The sequence below is a fragment of the Falco punctatus genome (genome assembly GCF_963210335.1).
Source record: "Falco punctatus genome assembly, chromosome: 6".
NCBI lineage: Eukaryota > Metazoa > Chordata > Aves > Falconiformes > Falconidae > Falco > Falco punctatus.
Window position 1 is genome coordinate 55,669,001 of NC_137585.1, and position 22,809 is coordinate 55,691,809.

Sequence of the window (22,809 nt, forward strand, 5' to 3'; positions counted from 1 at the left end):
AATGTAATCTATGAAGTAAGTTTTAACTTATCTTTATTTAACCCTGCTTCAGTCTCCCTAGAACTTAGTATCTCAAGGGCATAAACTCTGAACTGTATCTGAAACACCTTCATGTATCTTTTGGGAAGTTTCTAGTCATTTTGCAAGAGGGGAAGCAAAAATATCAATTCATTTTATTGAAATAAGAAATGTACCTCATTGAACACTTATTTCTCTTACGGTTTGAGTTACTTTGAGAACCTCAACATTTTAAATAATGACATAAACTTTGTGGCCACTGAATATCGATTACAATTCATTATTTCTGAGTTGATGAGACCGTAAAGTTTCTTTTATCAATGTGGGTGTTTGGGTTCCTCTTTCACTCTTGATATCTTCCTGGAAACTTTATTCACCTTTAAAATTCAAGCAGTAATTTTACCCCCAAATTTCTCATGGATTTCTTCCTAGAATAATTTGTGTCTGATCTGGTGCATGGTCTGAAGTAAAAAGTTATTTTCCGGGCTATAGAACTTCTGTGACAGTAATACATGATCCATGCATTTTCTACTCAATATTTAAGACTTTCTACATTCTGTCACTATCAGTTCCTTTGCATTTTCCCATCTGAGTTGCAATATCAACCCTTATTGAGCTCTAGTTTCACAACAACACATTGCATAGTTTTATGGTTGGCAAGATCATAGCTTGCCCATGATAACTTGTATTTGTGAATTCTGGTTCTTCTTACTGATTTCAGATTGCCAAACAAAACCAGTGTAGCATGATACACAATAGTAGTCAATATTAAGATTTGGAGATAACTGTAATTGCAGATATAATTATCTCTGCCAGTCTACAGGCTGTCTTGCAGCAAACCCTTCACAAGCATGTGTCACCTACAAACTACAGATATAAAAAGAATTGCCCTTCATTTGATGTCTGATTTTTATTTACTACAGCAGCATGCCCCTTTCCTAGAAACTTCCTAGAAATACCCTTTACTACTCAAGCACCACAGCAGAATCTGTGAATTTGACTTGATTCTTTCTCAACCATTTAAAAGTCCTGGGATCATATTCTCACTTCCGCAAAACAAACAAACAAACAAACAAAAACCAAACCAAACCAAACCAAACCAAACAAACAAAAAAAACCCCAAACCCTCACCAAACCAGCTGAAAAAAGCTGCAGTCAAATTCTTCATATTTTTATCTTATTGTAAATAATGGCTTCATAAAACAAGTTGTTGTTGGCAAGATAAGTTGTACTTAACATTTTTATTAGAATCTTCCTGTTTTCTCCTTTCTTAGAGTTCTGAAAATGAAATATGTCACCACCATTCCTTGTGGTCTTTTGAAGAGTATCAACAGCTCTGTGATGACATGGGGAAACATGGTGCCATTCAGATTTGTCTCAAGTCTTTTTCCAATTAGTGAATCCAGACTGTGTGAAAGCTTCCTCTGTGTGCTTCATCAAAAGTAGTTTGCCAAACGGTAGCAACAAAGTACATTACCCCCATTAGCATCAGAAAAATAGGTCCACTGAAAATCACGAAACTGGGATAAGCATAAAGGCAGGCTTGTTTTTCTGAAGTCATGCACAGGGAGAGGCCTAAGTCACAGTTGATGAGGTGTTTAATAGTGTCAGGCAATTAGCATTTGGTTCTTGTTGCAGACGACACCGGAGACATGTCAATCCTACAATCAGCTAAATTTGATCCACTTGTTGAAGGTCTACACTCCTCCTTTTTAATCAGCCTTGGTCCAAGTGATTCCAATTTTGCACTTTTAAAATCTGTACTTTGGCATTTTTCATTTCAGTCAGTCACTGATCACTTAGCAAGAATTGCACAGGATTAAAGAATTAGACCTACACAATACTGAAACATGTAGCCAGCCCCTGGCTTTTGTGTAGCCACTTGTTCTGCCTAAAAGAGTCTACAAAGCAGCAGATGGGAAAAGGAAACAGCCTTCACCTGATCTGTTCATTGCCCAGAAAACAATCGCTTTTATGCTTTGCTTATATAACCCCTGCTTTCCTGCCTCAGCCAGGGATCCTGACAAGGACAACAAGGCAAATAAGATGCAAGTTGGCAGCCCCTTGACCCCCAGGGCTAATTGCGCTGGGGTCAGAGACTCCATGATGTCTGGCCTCTCTCCTCCTTTTGTGCAAGGAGCTCGTGGAAAACCCACAGGACAGGGAGAGGAGCGCAACTACAGACAAAGCTCTGGAAACCACCCCAACGCATGGGCAGCTGGATTTGTACCCATCCCAGGTGCCCAGCAAGAGCAGGGTGCTCCTCTGAGACCATGCTAGGGAGGAGCCAGGGCCCTCTAGTCTGCCTGACACCAACTACATCTTGTGTCCAGCAGGGACCAGAGGTCTGCAGACCTGGAGCTGACAATACCAGGTCAGTCTTTTGCCCACCTCTGCCCACCTCTGCCCTTCCTCCCTCCCCACGGGAGCTCAGGCTGTCTCTCCACAGGCACCATACTCAAACACAGAGAGCAGGGACGAGGGGTCCTTGAACAGCTGGTGAGGAAGGCAGCTGGCAACTTTTAGGAGAAGTGGTGGGAAGCAGCCAGCTGGGCTGCTGGAGGGCTGGCAGGAGCTTAGCCTCAAGCTGGCACACAGAGTGAACTAAGGGAATTCCTGCTTGTGGAGGCATTTCTTTCCCAGGGAGTAAAGGAGTCAGTACTTGTATGAAGAGATGCTGAATGCAACCTTGTCTAACAAAAGCTAGGTAATGACCGGACAGCCAGAAAGCTGTCAGAACACTGAAAGGGTATGTTAATCTAACACTGAAGAGGACAGTGACCTATCAGGGAATTGTTTCTGCTGTAATAGTATTAAAAATACACACATTGTTCTATAAATTTCTCTATGTACCTACATCTACATACAAATAAATGTGTGTGCTGGTTAATTCCAGTCTCCTTTTCAAAATCAAAAACCAAAAAAAGCTGAGTAAACACTTGGCTTGGTAGGAACTATAACAATAGAAATGTGAAATCCACAAAACAGACTGAGTAAAAAGATGGTTCAGTTTTCTGTTTGACTTAGAGACTTTATTCTACACTGAAAAGGATTCCAGTTACTGTCTTAGATTAATACAACTAAATAAGGCTATATCTACATGCACTTCTAGACTGAGCACTGCTAGAAACCAGCTTGGTTGTTGACCACAAGAGTTGCAGAAGGTCTATGAAACAACCTACAGAAAATCCAGAGAAATTTGTGTTCCCTTTCACCAGTAATGGAATGAATGAGATGCAGAAAAGAAGCAGCAGAACATGGTCATTCAAGAGGTAGTCCAATAACTGTAAGTGAAAATCTGTGGAGGATACAAGATGATACATGGACCTTTTTTTGAAAGCTGAGCTGAGGGATTCGTACCGTCACACAGCAAGGGGTCCCAGAGGCAGTGAGTGTGGGCTGGTGTTGCAGCTCATCCAGCCCCCCAGCCCTTACTTACCTCTTGGAGACCCTCCTCAAGGAGGATGGATTATGAGTGGGAGTGAGTAGTGCTAAGATCTAGCTGTTCTGATGGGCTGGATCTGGCTTATGGGTCCCCATTTGGCCAGCTCTGGTGTACAGGATCCTTTGAGGTCCATGCAAGCCCTATAATTCTCTGAATTTTCAGTAAAGCACCCAACATGGCACAAGTTGGATCTAGCAGAATGCCGCTGGGAGGGATTGCTGTCGACAGGTGTAAGGTTGTGAAGAGGACACAAACCTTGTTACCATCATCTAGCATTGCTCAAAGGAAGTGGACACAACAAAAGAGCATAAATATCTGTCTTGGTACATTAATGCTTACACCACAGGTACCCATGGTGCCAGCATCTCAGAAACAGTGCAAAGGTAGGTGATTTTTCTAAAACACGCTAGGGAACCCAGGACTTCTGTGATTTCCTTTTCACTTCTAATAATGGCAGTAATCACAAAATCTTTTCTGCTAAAGTATTCCCTAGAATAAAACTAATCTTAACCCAGAATTCTTTTTTTAACAGTTATTAGATGCTCGATGTTAACCGTTACTAGATGCTTTGATCAGACAATGTAAGAGTGAAACCTACTATATAAGTAAATAATAACAGATGTCTTCACCTGCAGATAACACTAAAGGCTACAAGTAAAAGTAGAGGCTTCCACAGAGGATTAAACAAGGAAATGAGACTAACACAGACTCTTACTAAAGGATTTTTTGCCCCCCCCCCTTTTTTTTTACATTCTGTTAAAGAAAAGGTTGTTGTCACATCAGGAGCAAGTGGCTGGACTAAGGTCACTTAGTTTCCTCTGTAGGGCATTTCTATGACGTCATAATATGCCTGCTTGTCATATCACCTTGTGCAATATTAGGCATCAGATTGAAACATGGTGCTGTAAGTTACCTGGCTGTGAACTGCTGTAAGTAGGTATCTGTTGAGAGCAAGGAGCATTTGTTGCAGGGAAAACTGCTAACAAGAGGTTGTGAGGAGTACATGGCAAGTACCTTTACATTCTTCACTCTGCTGCTTGACTTCCCTTCTGAAAACCAGCTCTTTGGTCCCTGTGGTGTGTAAATGACACCACCTTATGGTCCCACACACTTTCCTTCCTTACCAGCACAGTAAGTTCTATCATCCACATGTAACTAAGTCATGCTGCTCCTGGTCCTGGCTACCTGGGAAGCCTGGCTGGTTATTTCGTAGCCACCGAGGATGTGTGAAATTAAAAAATGTGCTTGAAGAAGTCAGACAACATCCCTCCGGTCCTCAGCTGCAGACTGCAGGGAACCCAAAGTGCTTTTGGCAGCCAAAAGCTACAAAAAAGCATTTATTACCCTTTCCTTGGCTTCCTGTCTAGTGTACAAGTTGTGAGGAAGATACGCACTTCCATGAGCTATAGCTCACCCATGTGCTGTGCCTATACACACAAATAATGATAACAATGTATATATGGTACACATAAATCTAGCACACTTCTCTGAGACCAAGCAGTATATAGGATGGTCATGATCAACCCTAAACCTTCGTGTATGTTTCAATTTTTAATTCATTCCAAAGCAAATAAGAGATCTATTAAAAAAAAAAAAAAAAGAAAAAAAAAGAAAGCAAGAAGCTGTAATCTATAAAGAGGTTCCTGATTCTTGTCTTCAGGGAATGGGATACCACTACAGAAGCTAAACTGGACTTTACTCTTGGCTTTCACAGTAATTTACTCTGCAGCCTCGAGTAAGCTGCACAGTAAGTCCCCTCACCTTTTTGTGCCTTTTTTCTCCCACAGCCTTTGACTTGCCTGTAAAACACAAGCTTTTCCCAGCAGAGGCTCTGTGCTCCCACCATATTGTACAATTAGTGGTGAACTTGTTGGCATTTTGTGATACAAACACAGTAATTTGACCCAGAGTAGCTCAGCAGGGTGTCTGTTCACAAACGCCTGTGTAGTTCACATAGGTGGAAGCCTGATGCATGAAAGGAAAGTCCAGGATGAGATTACTTCTTAGCACAAAAATGAAATTCTCACCTCTGCTCCAATCCCTTCTTGCAAAAGGGTTGCACTTACAGCAAAGGGAATCTGGCTGGTTTGGGAAAGAGTCATTCTGGGTCAGGAAACACAGAGACAACCCCATGGAAGCATCAGTGCCAACAGCATGTTAGAGGCAGAGGAGTTGATGGGGGAGTGTAAAGAGAAGGGGGCCATAGCTGTGAGCATTTCAGCAGTCTCTCAGCCTCTTGCATCCATTGGGAAAGCTGCTGCTGCTGCTGCTCTGTAGCAACACACCTGGTGCCATGTAAATTATGCCAGCTTAACTCTGCTGTCCCCAGAGCAGCCCAGCAGCAAAAGGGTACAGAGAGAGCGTGTCAAAAAAGCTTTTGTCAGCTGTGCATTGTGCTGCTTGTAAGATGGGTCTTACTATCCAAGCACCTGCAGTATTGAAAAAATAATCTTGGGAAGCAATAAATTCAAAATAACCCCCCAAAGCCTAAGGTTTAACAAATATATGGTCTAGTTCTCCTCTTTTACAGCTTCCTGTGTGGCTGCAGTGAGGCTCTTGGAGTTACTCCCAAGCACAGTCTGCATCAGGTAGACAGCAAATACAAAGCAACATAAAAGACAAAGCCATTACATAGTTGAAAATGCCCCTGAACTTACTCTCTAAGCACACAAAGCCACCTGCTTTCTCACTTGCATCATTGCACTCATGTTATGGAAAGACTTTGAACTCATGTAGTGTCTGATCCTGAAATCCTATACAGGAAGCTTAGCTGCTTGCCTATCCAATACTGCATCTCCACAGAGAAGTGTCATCTGGGAGCCTCTTACAAAACCTTGGAGCACACCCTGGTTCTTCCGACGCAAAAGGGATGATGTGTCTCATGCCAGCTTTTAATTTCAGTCACTCCTGTCACACTGAGATGGGTTTGAAGCGCAGCCCTCTTCTGAAGAATGGCAAAACAACCCTTCTCAGGAAAAATAATACTACTTTCCTGAGGAACTGTGCTCCCTATTAGGTACTATTTTATGAATTGAATTAAATCTCATTGCAATATGGCCTTTCTTTTCAGAAAGCTGGGGGAAGTAATTTAGCTCCTTTACATATTCAGCTGACGAAGCTATAGGAACTGCTGTGCAACACATGCATGAATCCAGGCTCAAAGACAGCCCGTGGTCTGAGCCCTGTGGTCCAGAAGGCATCCCCAGGCATCAAGACAGCAAACATGAGGTCTAAAGATTTTCCATAGCTGATGCATGGGTCCTGAGCACCCACACCAGGGCAGCAGCTGTGCTGGATCCGGCCATGGCATTCACAAGCAGACCTTCAACTTTTGTATGAGAAAAATTGCCTGCATGGTGCCTAACTCCATCCACAAATCCCTGCAGGGCTCACCTGGGGCAGCAGTTTGGGTGACCAGGAGGAGGTAATGCTTCAGGGTCAGACCTGTCACACATTGGCAGGGCCCCCTCATGCTGCAGGGCACAGGAGAGGGCTGGATCTGGTCCCATGCACAGGTCCCTGGACAGTGCTGGCCATGCAGCATGGCTCTGCAGCCACAGGAGGACAATTCCTTGCATCTGTGTAACCCTGTGAATCATATTGGAGCTTACACAGGCGTAACCAAGGCACAGTTTGGTCCTTATAATACTTATTACTGATGATGACGGTGATGATGATGTGTGAGAGGGAAATAGCGCAAGCTTGACCTTCATGTCCCAGGGGGAATTCGCAGAGCCGGCAGATATAAACCCCCTCAGCTTTTCACTTGTGAACTGAGCAAATTTTTCTGGGAATCATTAATACATAATGCCATTTTGAAGCCAGTTTTTGGAGTAGAATTGCACATTCGACTATCCAAATCCTTCTGTCAGCCCCACACAATTCTGCACTGAAAGAAGTCAATTGTACTTCAGAAATTACAGGCAGCCAATTTAAATAAAGAAAAGTATCTGCTATTTGGTGCTTTCCATTCATAATGTGATTCCGCTCTGTTAAAATTCATTAGGTGACCTAGATCCTGAGAATCCATTCCTGCAAATTGCTGAAGGGAAGTGCTGCAAGCTTTTGACTCTGTGTAATGGGACTTGAAAGAGGTCAGCCCTGGCCAACAACTGTCTCTTACGTCTCTTCAAAATGCCATGAGCCTATTCTCTTTCCTCAAGGTGATGTAGCAATTGTGCCTAGCAATTCTAAAGGAAAAGGAAAAGTGAAAATACCAGACTTCAAGTTAAAACTGAACAAATTAATGACCTCTTGCACAAGGTCACAGTTAGCTCATGCTCCAAGTAAGGGCTGGACATGAATGGGCAAAGGACTGCAATTCCAGCCAGGTATAAAAACTTAAAAGTTTTTTTTAAAAAAAAACACTCAAATTTTTTACTGCTATGCCTGATCTTAGCACATCTTTACTGTCCAAGTTTTTTCTATCCACTTCTATTGTACTTTTTTTCCTGATTGAGACTTAATAGCAGGTAGGAGGAGATCACAACTCATCCAAATACATCATTCAATTTGGAATTTCACACAGCATCTGCGTTTTTTGCAGCTGAACTCTACAAACACTGAAGAGCTTTGATGTGCTTGGAGTGCAAGCTCTCCATCCTTGTACTAACCCTCCTTCATTAAAGTTCTGCAAGCACATCCGCTTGGCTCACAGAGAGGAAATCATGTGACATTTTAATTTACCGGGGTTATTGTACTCACTCTATACTCTAAAATTAAATGGAGGGGAAAAGCCTGGGCTGATGCTTTGCTACAGATGAATGGCTAAAATCACAAAATGTTGGGAAATGCGTAAGTAAGGTTCTAACAGCAAACTGTAATTTAGCTGCTCAACCTCTGTATCTTGGAGCCTCCATTTAAAAAAATGTAAATAATTAATACTTTAGGCATATAAATAATGAAAACAGGAACAGAAATCTGTCCCTGTGTGGCTGAGTTTATATCCTCCTTGAAAGTGTAAAGCCAGCGCGGGGTGCATATGACTTTTGCCAGTGCCACCTGCAAGCTGCTACTGCCTCCCTGTCCCCTTGTCCCCTTGCAGCTGAGAGGCAAAGACTGCCACAGCCCTAGTGCCGTGTTCACCAGGTGGGGCATAATGCTTTATTTAACTCTGTTGGTTTTATGCAGGAGCTTGCCTTGGTTACATTGGGTTTGCCCTTTAACTACAACCCATTTTCAGGAGGTATATAAGCGTGTGTCTCTCTTCAAGCCCGTGAGAAATCCTGATGGACTCTCCCATTGCTGAATCATAACTTTCCTGGAGGCTGGGAGATCACATCTACCAGCACCATGCACCTGGAGGCTGTTATTTGTTCTACCTATATGGTTTGATATAGAAAAATAATGCTCTGTAAAGAAACTAATTGCAGTCAACCCACAGAAAGAAGTTCAAGATTAATATTTCAGCTGGTTTTGCTGCAGCAGTGATCAGAAAACCACTTACCACAGGAAAAGTGGTGCTTCTTTTTCTCTGCTGTTCCCATAAGTAAAAAAAAGCTGAACAGATAATTTCCCAGTTTTAAAACTAAATGCAACGACTGAGAATGGATGTTTCAGCCCAAAAGGGATTTTTCAGAAGGTTACAAGATCATGGAACAATGGAGTTATGATGGAAAAAGTTTATGAATCTCAGCTGAAGTGGACACTGCTGTAACACTTTGTGAGGCATTGTATTTTGAAAGATCAAAGAGCAATGCAGAGCTGAAAATATGTTATTGTCTTTGAAAATGGGCTTGTATGACTTAAACCCAAACATTTACTGTTGGTCTGTGGGAAAAGAGATGAGAGAGGGGAGGGGAGGGGAGGGGAGGGAAGGGAAGGGAAGGGAAGGGAAGGGAAGGGAAGGGAAGGGAAGGGAAGGGAAGGGAAGGGAAGGGAAGGGAAGGGAAGGGAAGGGAAGGGAAGGGAAGGGAAGGGAAGGGAAGGGAAGGGAAGGGAAGGGAAGGGAAGGGAAGGGAAGGGAAGGGAAGGGAAGGGAAGGGAAGGGAAGGGAAGGGAAGGGAAGGGAAGGGAAGGGAAGGGAGAAAGAAAAGAAAAGAAGAGAAGAGAAAAGAAAAAGAAAAGAAAAGAAAAGAAAAGAAAAGAAAAGAAAAGAAAAGAAAAGAAAAGAAAAGAAAAGAAAAGAAAAAAGAAAAGAAAAGAAAAGAAAAGAAAAGAAAAGAAAAGAAAAGAAAAGCATCACACAAAATATAATTAAGATAATAAATGAAAAGCCTTTCTTTTCATTTCTATAACTACCTTAAATATCTGCTGGAAATGATTATATCAGCACAGGCTGGACTATATTAAAATAATGAAGTGAAGTTTTCACTGTGTTCCCATTTAATCATCACCTCACAACTTCACATTTTAATGTCTGACCTTAGGATATCCTCTTCCACTATCACATTAAGAATGTTGAAAGGAAACAGGAAGGGCCACAAGGGCTGTAGTTTCCTCAGAAGAACAGTGGCTATCAGCCTAATGGATTCTGAATTTCTCAAAGAGTAGCAGCAACTCAGCCCACAGTCAGAGTTATCAAATGTTCACACAATACAAGCCTTTCCTCTAATTAACAGAGTTGCCTGCAATGAGGGCACTATATTTTTTGTATTATATTACTGGAAGAAAAAAAATTCAGCTACATGGTGGGACCTAGTCTATAAATAGCCTGATAAAATGCAGAAGACAAAGTCCATTTAGTTACTTTAATTAAAAAACAAACAAATAACAAAAACCAAGCCCCCCCCCCAAAAAAAAAGAAAAAAAACCAAGAAAAACAAACAAAAAACCCAAACAAAACAAAACAAACAAACAAAAAAAAAAATCAAAAAGCCAGTAAAAAAAAAATAGGAAAGAAGATCTGCCAAAACATCAGGAACTGTGTTTGACCTGTTGCATCTCCTCCATGGTTTAAAGCCTAGATTTGAAGTAAACTCCTGAAGTCATTAAGCAAGTATATGACAGGTTTCTGGATACCATTTCTGCAGGGAGAAGCTGAACATTGCTGAATCAAGTACAGGTGAAAAGGCAGGGACTGGCAGGTCTTCTGTAATGAAATTTGTAACATTTCCAGAGGGACAGGGGGAAGGAATTATAATGCAGGAACACAGGAGATGAATTATTAAATTAAATCCTTTCAACAAACAGGCTGATGTTAAAACTGCATGTTTGTGTAGTGGGTGAACAGGGAGAGGATGAGGGCTCTCTGTCATGTTACACATCACATAGGGCCAAATGGCTGCAAAATCTTGGATATTGTCTTAAAGCAGTTCCAAATGTAAGAACTGTATTTGTTTCACACAAACCTAGATGGATCCTACTATCTAATATTAACTATATGAAATCAATTTAATGTGGTTTCCTCAATGAGAAATAGATGAGGATCCATCCTGGAAAAAAAATCTAAGAAGCAATTTAAATTTCAACAGCCCCTGAGTTTGGCTGCTTATGGAAAGCGCAGTGCAAAGGAAGCTGGATAGCTGTGAATTTTTGCAGACAGGAGGAGCTACAGTGTGAACTACGGACCACAGTACTCAAGTCCTGTCATTTTTAAATTGACTTTTCTTTGGTAATATCAGGATGTTTTTGTACTACATTCATGGAACTCCCTCTGGTGTATAACTTAACACATGAAAATTCTTGCCTTATTCTTTACTAAAAAGCCTGTGTAGCCTGGTGCGCAGAGGAGCTGCTTTCATGACAGTGCAGAAGATGTGTGACATGTATGTTTCTATTACAAATTGAAAGAATGACTGTGGTTCAGATCATGGCCATGGTAGGGCTGGGAACCAAGGAAACATCTGTATGTCATGTGTCCATTAGTCCAAAGCAGCAAGAGTCCTTCAGGATTGCCTCTGTGGCCCCACCAACAAAGGTGCCAAGCATCCCTAGTCTCTCTTGTTTAAACAGGACCCTTCTCTGAAAAAGCTAACAAAATTTAGCCTTGAAACCAGGATACTGAGGAATCAACTCTTTTTTCACTCATCATCTTTTCTTCACAAAGCTCTTCCATCTGCCCATCTCATATTCAGTTCCCTAGAAAAAAGGGAAAACACAAAAAAAATCTGTCTTGTTCATCCCCAACCATGAACCATCCATCATAGGAAAAGAAAAGGCAAGTGTGTTGTGGGTGAGCGTTGGAAAACACATGGCTTAGCAATAAAAGCCTTTGTTGTGGTAGGGTAAAGATAAGGATAGATGAGCAGCTTGCTTTTGATATTTCTTGATAGGCAGGTTGCTCAAGATACAGCTATTCATTCTCTTGTCTTTATTCTTTTCCCTTCCTTTCCCTTCCTCCCCTCCCCTCTGCTCTTCTTCTCCCTCCCCCTCCCCTCCTTTTCTTTCTTTCTTTCTTTCTTTCTCTTTCTTTTTCTTTCTTTCTTTCTTTTCTTCCTTTCTTACTTCCTTCCTTTCTTTTTCTTTCTTTCTTTCTTTCTTTCTTTCTTTCTTTCTTTCTTTCTTTCTTTCTTTCTTTCTTTCTTTCTTTCTCTTTCTTTCTTCCTTTCTCCCTTTCTCCCCTTCTTTAGCCACCCCTCTCTTTGTCCTTTCCTCTTCTCTTCCCTCTCCCATTCTTTTTTCCCTTCCTTTCCCTCCTGTTTTTTTCTGAGAGTGGATGGTATGGATTTTCTTAGATGTACATAAGAAAATAAATCAAGCAAGGGATTCCTTTATGTGCTAGATAGCAGTTCTATGCTCCAGTCAGCACAATTTTCATGCTCAGTAAAGCAAGGCTCCTCTAAAAAATGACTGGAAACAATGTACCAGGCAGAAGAAGGTCTTCTTTTGGCATGCTCTCCTTTGATACAGCCTTTCACAAACCTATGTTCTTTCCATATCTTACAAAAGAAGGGGAGGTGCAGGGTTATTTTAAAAGCATCCACTAATTAAAAATATAAGCCCATTTTCTTCTGCTTACTCTGGCATTCGACTATAAATAAACTAACAGCAGAGCAACTACTAGATTGAAATTTCTTTTCGGTTCACATGCTGGCATGGAATATCAGAAAACTGATATTATTTATGCTTTGTATTATGTAAAAGAGTGACCTCCTTTTCCCTCCTTCCGTATTACATACTATAGATACTCATAACAAAGGACGTGCTGCAGGGAGCAGGGTGTGTGAAGAAATTAGGTTTGGTTTTATTTTGCTGATAAGCATTTGGTATGAAGGTAGGTTTTATCTCAGCAGTTTTAGCTGACTAAAAGCTACTTCAGCTCTCTATTTCAGCAAAGGTACCTCTAAGGAGTGATTCATCTCCTCCACCTTGGAAGCACTGTTTTGTGATAGACCTTCCTTCAGCAGTGCCCTATCCTCTTGCCATAGGCCACAGATGGCCTGAACTTGGACACCTAATTTCTTTTGATGGCTAAAGTGAAATGAGTCTTAATCCTCTGTGTCTTTCCCAGTTTCAGTGCCTAAACCATAAAAAAATCTTTCTTCCTACATCAATAGTCCATTATGTGACAACACATGCTGTGTACCTACAAACGTATTAAACTGAACTTTGCCAGGTCAAAACTGATCTTCTCAGAGAGCTTAAGCTACAACTTGAGGACCACAGCCTCAGAAGGGATCTGGGTACCTAACCTTCACAGAAGATGACATCTGATGCTGAGTCTACCACCCAGGCATAATTAGGAATTCTGTTTCTTAAGAAGCAACTGTTCGCAATTTCAAAAAAGAAAACCAAGTAGTTTTTATAGTGCCCCAAACATACTATTCCACTCTCCATTTTCTGAAAAGGCCTATCCAATTTTGCTTGAAGAAGTTCAGTCCAACACTGGAAACGCACGTTCCAAAAAGGTGATGTTTTAACATAGTTCTAAGTATCTGAAAATGAGCTTTTGGGATGAAAGCATATGTGTAACTTCATCTGGGGGAACCAGTATGCAGTCTTGTCGAAAAAATGAGCAGTATAATATTTTATGCTAGACTTTTAATGGCTCTGTAGGCATTCCCACTTGTGAGATATAAATGCAGCACAAATACCATACACTTTACTTTTGGTTGTTAGAGATAACCATGAAGGGAGAGCTCATTCACAATTTCACTTTATTTTAGTACTTCCTAAGTTTGAAGTCATTCTCAATTCATTAAAAGGAAAACATTTGCTTCAGTTTTATGATCCCCATGCCCTTTCTCTCATTCACAGAAGTATTCACATTAAAATCATGCGCACTCTGTCATTACATGAATGACGTTCTTTTAATGGGGTAGTAATGTCCTGGCAAGGCCAGCTGCTGAACACGATGGCAAAATTTTCAGAAAAGGCAAGAGAATACTTCTGTTAAAGAGAGGTGATGCTGCTGTGAAAGGATGAGTGTTCACGATCTCAGCAGAGAAGCTTTTAAATTCCATTCTGAACTCCAGCCACTGCATCTCTTGGTGATGACCTTGGCCCTGTCATTTCATTTCTAAAACATTGGTTATTTTTGACTCGTCTCTTTTGGTAGCACAGGGTCTACCAATATAATGACATTGGGTGTTTTCATCACTAATTTTGATTTTCCGTGCTTTTTTTAGAACAGGGACCAACTGTTTAGTTCCACTGAGTAAGCCCCGGTCCCTGCCTTGTGCTCCAACAGGCTGCTGCTGCATAAAGAAGTAGTACATAGCAATAGCAGCACTAGCAGAACTCCAACAATTCTTATCGCTGACAGGACTGGAGCTGTTTGCAACAGTAGGAAAATGTTGCAAATGTTTCCTACCCTCACCAACGTAACTCCATTTCGCCACCTATAAAATAATGCTTGCTTCTTTCACAGGGGCATTTGGAGGATTATTAGTTGGTGTCTCTCTGTTCATCACTTTGCAAATGTAAAGCACTATGTAAGTGTTATTATTGAAGAGCTGACATCTGTGAAATAAAACGTGTATTTTGAATTCTAATTTTAAACCAAGGAAAATCAAGTAAGCCAGAGCTGACCATGTGTTAAAAACACTTGAAGCCCTCTTTCTTGTAACTGTTTATCTACATTTTTAAGCCTATGTTTACATTGTAGTAACAGCTGTGTTTAAAGGGGACATGACAGAGCAGACTAATTTGTAAAGCTAAACTTGATTTTGAAGGGAAAAAAGGTAATGTTTGAAAAAACACTTCAAAAGAAGACAAAAATGATTAAAATAGACATAACCATTTGTTTAAACTATGACTTTCTCAAGAAAAACCAGGCTAATGTAAACTGTCCAAGCAGCTGTCTGTGTAGCTGTTACACAAACCCCTGGTTTCAGGGAAGGATAAAACTAAGGCAGAACCGGTCACTCTCAATGAAGGAGCCAAACTAAGGACTGGATTACAAACCAAATGTGCATACACAGGTGAGATTTGCCCCAGCCTGTCAGAAGAAAGCAGGCCAACTTTTTTTTTAACCTACTTGCCTTCAGCTGCATTTTAGCCATGTGTACCGTAAGTGTTTGGTGTCTTTATTTTCGTCCACACCTTCAGCAAACCCTGAGCCAGCACTGGCTGAGTTTAAATGAATAAATGAAATTACTCTATTTCCTCCCGTAGAAAAAAGGCTTTCTTAAGGGGGTTTATAGAATTTCTTTCTAGGATGTTGAAATGCTACTGAGGTCAAAGAGATCTATATATTTCATAGGGACTATCAGGAGAGATTTTCTGTCTCCGGTCAAGGCAGTGGGAAACATTTTAATCACCTGTACCATCATCGTGCTATTACTGAGAAAAAAACACTTTGTAAAGAGGAAGATGTTGTCACATGCCCAAGCACTAGTCATACAGCATTAAACCTATCTTTAAAATCTCATGTGAATCCCCTTTCATAAAATGTTTTCTGTTTACTTGATTCATCTGAGGTTTTGTAAGCTGTGTTATCTTCATAGAATACAGCTGAACTGAGTGAGTCAGGGTGGTGATATCATGGTGGTGGTATGACTTAAGTGGGTCCTAAGTCAACCTTAGAGTCTTCTGAAAACCAGAAATAAAAGCTGGAAGCATAGAACAAAGTGAACAACAAACCAATTCAGGGGTAGAGAGCAGAAAAATGATGGTTCATGCTAACCGGCCTCACTGAGGACAACAGGTTTAATTGCATCTGGATCCAGACACAGAGAGCAACTACAACAACCCAGCCTGGACAGGATAGACACAAACATCCAAGTGCCCACAGTCTCACCCATCTTAAGGTTTTGGTCTTGCTTGTGAGTTTTTGTCAGCTCCCATTTAAGAGGCTCTGAGGTGTCCCAAGGGAGGTTTCCCTGCCATAGGTCTGGGCCAGCATTTACTCTGGCTAGCAGCTGGAAGGTCCTGTGAGGACCTCTGACCTTCAGGTCTTCTGTCAAAGCCAGAAGACAGGGAGGTGCGATCACAGTGCAGCCCCCCCACTCCGTTCAGGGTGCTTGTGGAAGGAAAATTGGCTACAGCCCTAACATGCTCAACTCTGGAGATGGCTGATGGTCAGTTCTTGCCACTGCATAACCCTCAGCACACTCTCTGGTCTGTCCTGACCAGTAACCACAGATATCTAACACATGATCTCCTTGCCAGCTTGGCCTACCTCCCTGGCAACTCTCAGCAGGAGCTAGGTTATTGCCTTGCTAGAGAGGCTGTCAAATGGTTTTGACAATTCAGATCCAAACGCAACAGGAATGAGAAGGAAGTTCTGTGGGGTGGTGGGATGTATGACTCACTGCGGCCACAGAGGCCTGTATGGCCATGCTCAGCAGTACTGCTCAGGGGTTCCTGCACCTGAGTGCTTGACGGTTCCCTTCTGACAGCCTGCTTTGGCTGAGGGTTGTGCCACCGCCAGCTGGAGCTTCACTCCCAGGGAGACAAGAAGGCAGGGGATGAGAAGCAGCGGGTGTTCAAAATGGAGCTGGCAGCCTGGTAAAAAGGCACGCTCACCAAGAAATTCTGAATTGCCTAGAAGCATTTTTCATCCCCATTAGTATCCAAATACACTCGTTTCCTGAGTTTTGATTTTAGTAACAAAGAAATAAACACTGAGACATCAGCACTTGCCTTAAACTTTTTTCCTCAGAGCTGGCTGCTCACATTCCCAGCATGTTCAGTGGCTCCTTGGCCTTCCCTGTCATGGGGCTTCAGCTACACAGGAGAGGTTACCTTCCATTGTGAACAGAATTTGCAGAATGGAAAGATGGCTCTTGTAGTTCGACTCACCTGGTAATGAAGCTGTTAAACACTCCAGTAGGCACAAATGCATGCAAAGGTATGATCTAGCAGAGTCTTCTACCCACTTGGATGCAAAGACAAGGCTGGCTGGCTGCTCCACTTTCCCATCTGTGGTGGTACACGATTGAAAGGCATATTACAGTTTTGCATGTACCCTGGAGCAAACCATGGCATTGCAAACATACTGGAAAATGGTTGCTGGAACAGATTTCCACTGTCAAAGCAGTACAGAATAGCACAGTGTATGCATAAAGCTTGTATCTGCAGGCAGGTACTATTTTTTCGTGACATGTTTCCACAGCACTTAGAAGAATGAACCCCACTGCTCCGAGCATCTATGAAGTCCCGTGGTGTAAATAATCTTAACAGGCTATGGTCACATGGAAATGAGGAGCATTTTCTGCATCCAGAGAGTCTGTTGTAGCTCAGTGTAATCTGCTTCTGAGGGAGACTCTGGCTATTTTTAAGGCAAAATGGTGGTTTTCTAGGTCTGGTGTTCCAGCTAGAGACACTGTAATGGAAAGGTGATAGATCATATACTCACTTAATGGGCATCCCACCGCAAAGCTTCCAGCAAGTTCAGTCTTTGTATAGAATACCAAGGGAACTGTTTTCTAAATTCTGGTTGTATTTATTTATTGTTGGATCAAGAAGATAACTGTATTGTATTATTAACTAGTTCTCTAGATTCTTATTTTCCCATGTCATAAAAATGACACAATTTATATAGTTTGGTTTTATATTTAAAATAATTTATAAATCTGAACCTGTAACAGCTTCTCATTTCAGTGCAGTATTTCAGTGGGCAAGTGCTAAAAGAATACTTTTAAAATATTTATACATCTGTATCTATATAACTGGACAGTTGACTATAACTCACTAATTTCAGTATACTAGGGAAAGTTTCATCTATAGTGTCAAATTCTCCTTCTGGCTGCACTAATATATTTTTATTTATTTCACTGGCTAACTGAATTTATATATACAAATGTAACATATTTTTCTTTGTGTTAGGTGAACCTATATGAATACCTGACTTGTGTTATTTCTTTTTGTACATGAATTTTTAAGACTGAGAAGAGTCTTCTCAGCATGAGAAGTGATCTCATTTGACTTTAGATCTGACCCCAAATAGGAAATGGAATACTTGTGGCCTGATACTTAATGCAGTGTGTCTCATTTTCCAGGTGCATACATCTGGTCTTTAGTGGCCATTTCATCAGGACTGCATCATTTCATCTTGGTTCTTTCACCACAAATATTTGATTGTCATAAGATCTGACCATGGGGTGTGTCATCTGTAGCATTGAATACATAGAACGGCTCGGGTTTACTATTTCTGTCTTCAAGGGATCCCATGTGCTGTTAGGGATGACAATTCTTTCACGGCAAAACTTTGCTGACAAGATATTGTGCAACAAGATTTGCATGACCAAATATCCTGTGAGTAGTTCAGTGGTTAGGATAGGAAACAGGGAGTCAGGATCATCTGGCTCTGTTCCCACTTCACATACTGACTCACTGTGTGACCCTGGGGCAAATTGCCTCGGCTGGATTTTCCAAGGGGGCTGAGATGCACAGCTCCCAGGGAAAGCCAGCAAGAGCTGGGTGACTGACTCCTTTACACCCCTCAGAAAACCTCATGCCTCAACCATTCTGTGTCTCAGTTTGCCCAGATTAATACAAGGTTTATGAAGATATTTGGGTCCTCTGGAAGAAATTGTTTATTATGGAAATGATAATCAAATATGTAGTCTCTGCCAACACATGCTATTTGGTATAAGCAGATGAACAAGTAATTTCCTTTGCTCCTTTAGAAATACAGTGTAGTTTGATTTTTCTTCTTTTAAGAGGATGAGTTAAAAAGTCTTGGGGATTGCTAAACCCATGTTTCCAAATGCATTTTGCCTACAAACCAGCTGCTACAGGGCATCCATGGCAGTAGCAGCTCTTGGTCCTGTGGCAGCTCATCTATACGGGCTCAAGAAGGCATGGCTTCTTCTCTACTCCATCAATAGACCCAAGTCTAGGATCCAACACTAGGTTGTCCCCTGCCCCATCAAACCATGACCAAAAAAGTACCCAGGCCCTCGCATCCTCCACTCTTCCCCCTCCAACCCCTGTGAACACCAACCCTGTACCCTTGCTGTTCACCCAGACATCTCCATCTGCATCTTTCCATCACCTCCCACCTGGCACTCTCTTTTATCACCCTGCTCCTGTCCTACCTGGAGATGTGGATTCTGGCACTGGAAGGGCTTTTACAGCAGCCACTAGGGCAATAAGGTATGGCTGATCTGCTGCTGGATGCACCACAACCAGCATGTGACAACACTCCTGCCAGAACTCACAAAATTATCTCCACCTACACTGCTGGAAGCTGTCTGCAGACCTTGCTCCAAAGTAGCTTGCACATCAGGGAAGCACGATATGAGGAGGTCCCTGGTAAGCCACTGGGTTTGAGTGGGCACACTGCTACAGAACTTTTTTTTTTTCTCTTAAAAAGCAAACAAAATATCGTAACATGGGAGATAAACACAGGGTGAATTTCAACTGATGTTTTGGTTAGAAAGTAGTAAAAGAGTAAAGGTAATTCTTCAGATCAATGTGAAACCCCTGTTCTAAAATTTCTGTTCAAAGAGAAGTACTGGGTTTGAGGTGGCATTGTTGATATTTCTAAATTTCTATTGAAAAATGTGAAAATGGTCTCAAGAATGGTCATTGCCTAATTGGAAACTGTGATTGTAATGAAACCTTTACATAATTGGCCAGCTTCAGTTGAAAATGCATGACGACCTCAGCTGATTTGGCGCTGAGCTTGAATCTTGTTTAATTTGGGAAAAACTGACAGGGGCCCAAATCTTCTGTGAAGGCAGTGCAGTTACTCCAATTTACACAAGCACTGAGAAGCTGGGAGCTTGCCTACCTATGGCATCTGTTGCTGCTTTAGATACATACGGTGTCTTCCCTAGTCTCTAGTTGTGATTCTGTGCTGCCCTGTGCGGATGTGTGGATAGCATGGTGGGTCTAAGAGGGCACCGGACATCATGCTTATGCCCACAGCCACTTGCTCCCATATAGTGAGTTTGCTATCTTGGAGTCTTGCCTGGCTAGAGAGCAGCATCAAAAGGTGTTGAGGTCTTCTCACCAGTGGCTGGAAGATTGAGTGTGTTTGCATACATGACACTGTTCAGCCTTTGAGAGAGACCAAAAGAGAAAGGAAAGGAAAACATTGAGGTGAGCAGCAAAACAAATGGAAACAAGGAAGCTTGGCTCAGCACTGAATGAATGCCCTTCGCATGAAGCCAGGCAGGAGCACAGAAGGGAAGGGGTAACAGGGGGTGGGGATTTGGCACTGAAATAACATTTAGCTCACATAGAGTGAATTTTATTTTATCGCTAGTAGCCTGGGTCATGGAGACTCGGAGGAAACTATCCCATTCCAAATGCTTGATACTGAATGTATTTGGCTGGCTGCTACTTCCAGATGTGAGTGAATCCAGTTTGTATATTTGTCTGATAACACAGTTTGGCCCCAATCTTTGCGCTCACTTACAAGCCCAGAGTACAACCCAACCACCTTTCTGTTGCGCCAACTGCTGACCCATGTGCTGCTGAACAGTCTTCTGGTACACGCTGGAGCAGCTTAGAGGCTGCTGTCATTTGTGCCGACGCTTGGTATTTCCAAGGGGCTGCTACCGCACCTGGATCACGGAGATGCCAAAATGCCTTCAGACTCATCCCTTTTATCATGACACTTGCACAGAGATGGCAGCAAGCAACACCACTCTGCCTCCCAACATCACTCAGGCAACTCCTCCACCCATTCTCCTGCCGACAGCTAGGTCTGGTTTAGTGCAAGCTTACAGTAACAAAGCAGTGCAAATTTGCCTTAGATCAAAGATGATCTGGCCTCATCTCAAAGGTTATTTTTTCTTAATCTCTGCTTTATCTGGTTACCCTGCCCAGCAGCTTTACAAGGCTTGTGAACTCATGACCAAAGAGAAGTTGAAGCTGACTCGTATCTCCCCTTGTTAGCATGCTGCCTGTATCACATGCTGTCCCAACAGCTCACTCCCTTGGCTTTGAAGAAGACTCAGCTCAGCTAGTATGAGGGAGGTGACTGAGCCAATAAATTATTAGTGCTGCAGCTGTGAGGCAAAGTTGAGAAAACAGTTATGAGTACAAAGAAAGAAGGGGGAGACCGGGTGTACTCTCTAGATAAGATTAATCCAGAATTTTACAAATTCTACAAATCTCTTGATGCAGTGAACTCAGCTCCTCCAGCAAAGACTTGATGGAGAGGGAGGCATTCGTTCTACTGGAACATAGATATAGAGATATAGATATATAGATATATATATTAAAAAGTTTGCTGCTACTATATCTGCTGTTTGCAAAGCATGGTGAGCTTCTCTATAAATCATTTTTGGTGTCTACAAGTAGAAAAAACATTGTAACAAGTATGACAGACTTTGAAGAACAGCTTTTGGATAGCATTTTTATGACAAATAAAACCAAGGAAATTAGGGAATGGGGCAACTTTATTACATTCAAGGTTTTGCCAAACTTTCAGTATGTGTGGGCAGTTTGCTACGCAGTTGACAACTTTCACAAACATTTTTTCCTCAAAATTTTATCTTTCATTTTATAGGCTTCTCAGTTCACGTATTTGTTTAAATCTGTTGCATTTATTAAAGTAAAGAGGTGATTATGGGTGCTTTTTAGTATTTGTGTTGTAGTTACAAGACAAGCAGCTCAGCTGCTGAGCGCAGCGGGTTCTCGCCATACATTCATTTTTGTGTTTTTGCATGTGTTTGTGTGCATTTATTTTATGTTTCTGTTTATACAGGGAAAATCTAGGAAACCCGTATGTCATAAGCATGCCTTACTTGTGCACATATAAACACATGTAGGATCAAATGCAATGTCTCTTTTTCCTGGTCCCTACATACTCCCACACTCTGAAACAGACATTTTCTGTCAAGCAATTTCTGCCTCATTACAGTCTTTCTAAAACAAAATCTGAACCTAAGTGGGTAGGCCCTGCAGGTTCAAACTTGCCATGGGGGCGAAGCTGAAACGCTTTTTTAAACGACGCTCTTTAATTTCCACTACACTGCCCCGCTATCTCCACGGTTATCGGTTTGAATTGGAAATTCAGGTCGCAGGGACGGCAGAGCAAGCAAGCAAGTGCCGTTTCTGCTTTTTAGGTCCGGCGGGGTTTCACCAAGCAAGGCCGGCGGTTTCAGGCCCAGCTCACCCCCTCGGTGCCGCAGCCTGGGGGTGCGACCCCCCAGGCCCGCGGCGTGCAGCGGCGGGCCGCTAGGGGGGGAGCGGGCCCAGCTCCGGCGCGGAGGCCGCCGGGGCGGCGGGGACGCGCCAGCCAGGCCCTGCCCTGGGGTGGCTGCCGGGCCAGGCGCTACTCCGCGGCCCGGCCCCGCCGGCTCCCGGCTTCGCTGCCCGCCCTCAGGCCGGGGCTGGCCCCGGGGGGCTTCGCCTGTCCCGCCAGCGCCCGGCTGCCGCTTCGTGAACCCTGAACCCAGCCTCCAGCCCGCGGGGGCCTGCGGCGTGAGGTCCCGGCTCCCGGCCCTGCCGCAGGCAAACCTGAGAGCCTGGGAAGGTGAGCGCTGACAGCGGGCTGACCGCTCGGCCGAGGGGACAGCCTCCCGCCCATGCCGCCCGCCGCTCGGGCCGAACCGAGCCGGCCCAAGCCGAGCCGCAGGGCGCCCCCCGCCGCGCCCGGCGGCGAGCTTCAGCAGTCATCGGTAAGTCACATTGAAACACTTAATGTTTCTCCCAGCTAAAATAAAATATTAGCACCCCCGCGCACACAAGAAAAGTATTTTTATTGAATCCTATTCCGCGTTCGTGTGAAGACACGCACAGCACTGCACAAAGAAGTCCCTATACATCACCCAGTCAAGTAGTCTAAACAACTGTGCTGGAAGCTTTCCAGCCTTGCCCAGTCAATGACCACAGGCTTATTTGAAAAGCAATCATTAGCAGTGGCACTCGTGTAATCCTGCCTCCCTGCTCCGCGGCAGCGCCGGCAGGAGGACGGGCACGCGCTGGCGGCTCTGGGGCGCACACTGCTGGGGGCTGAGGGCGCGCTTCTCCTGGGGCGTGCACTGCTGGGGGCTGAGGGCGCGCTTCTCCTCGGGCACACACTGCTGGGGGCTGAGGGCACGCTTCTCCTGGGGCGTGCA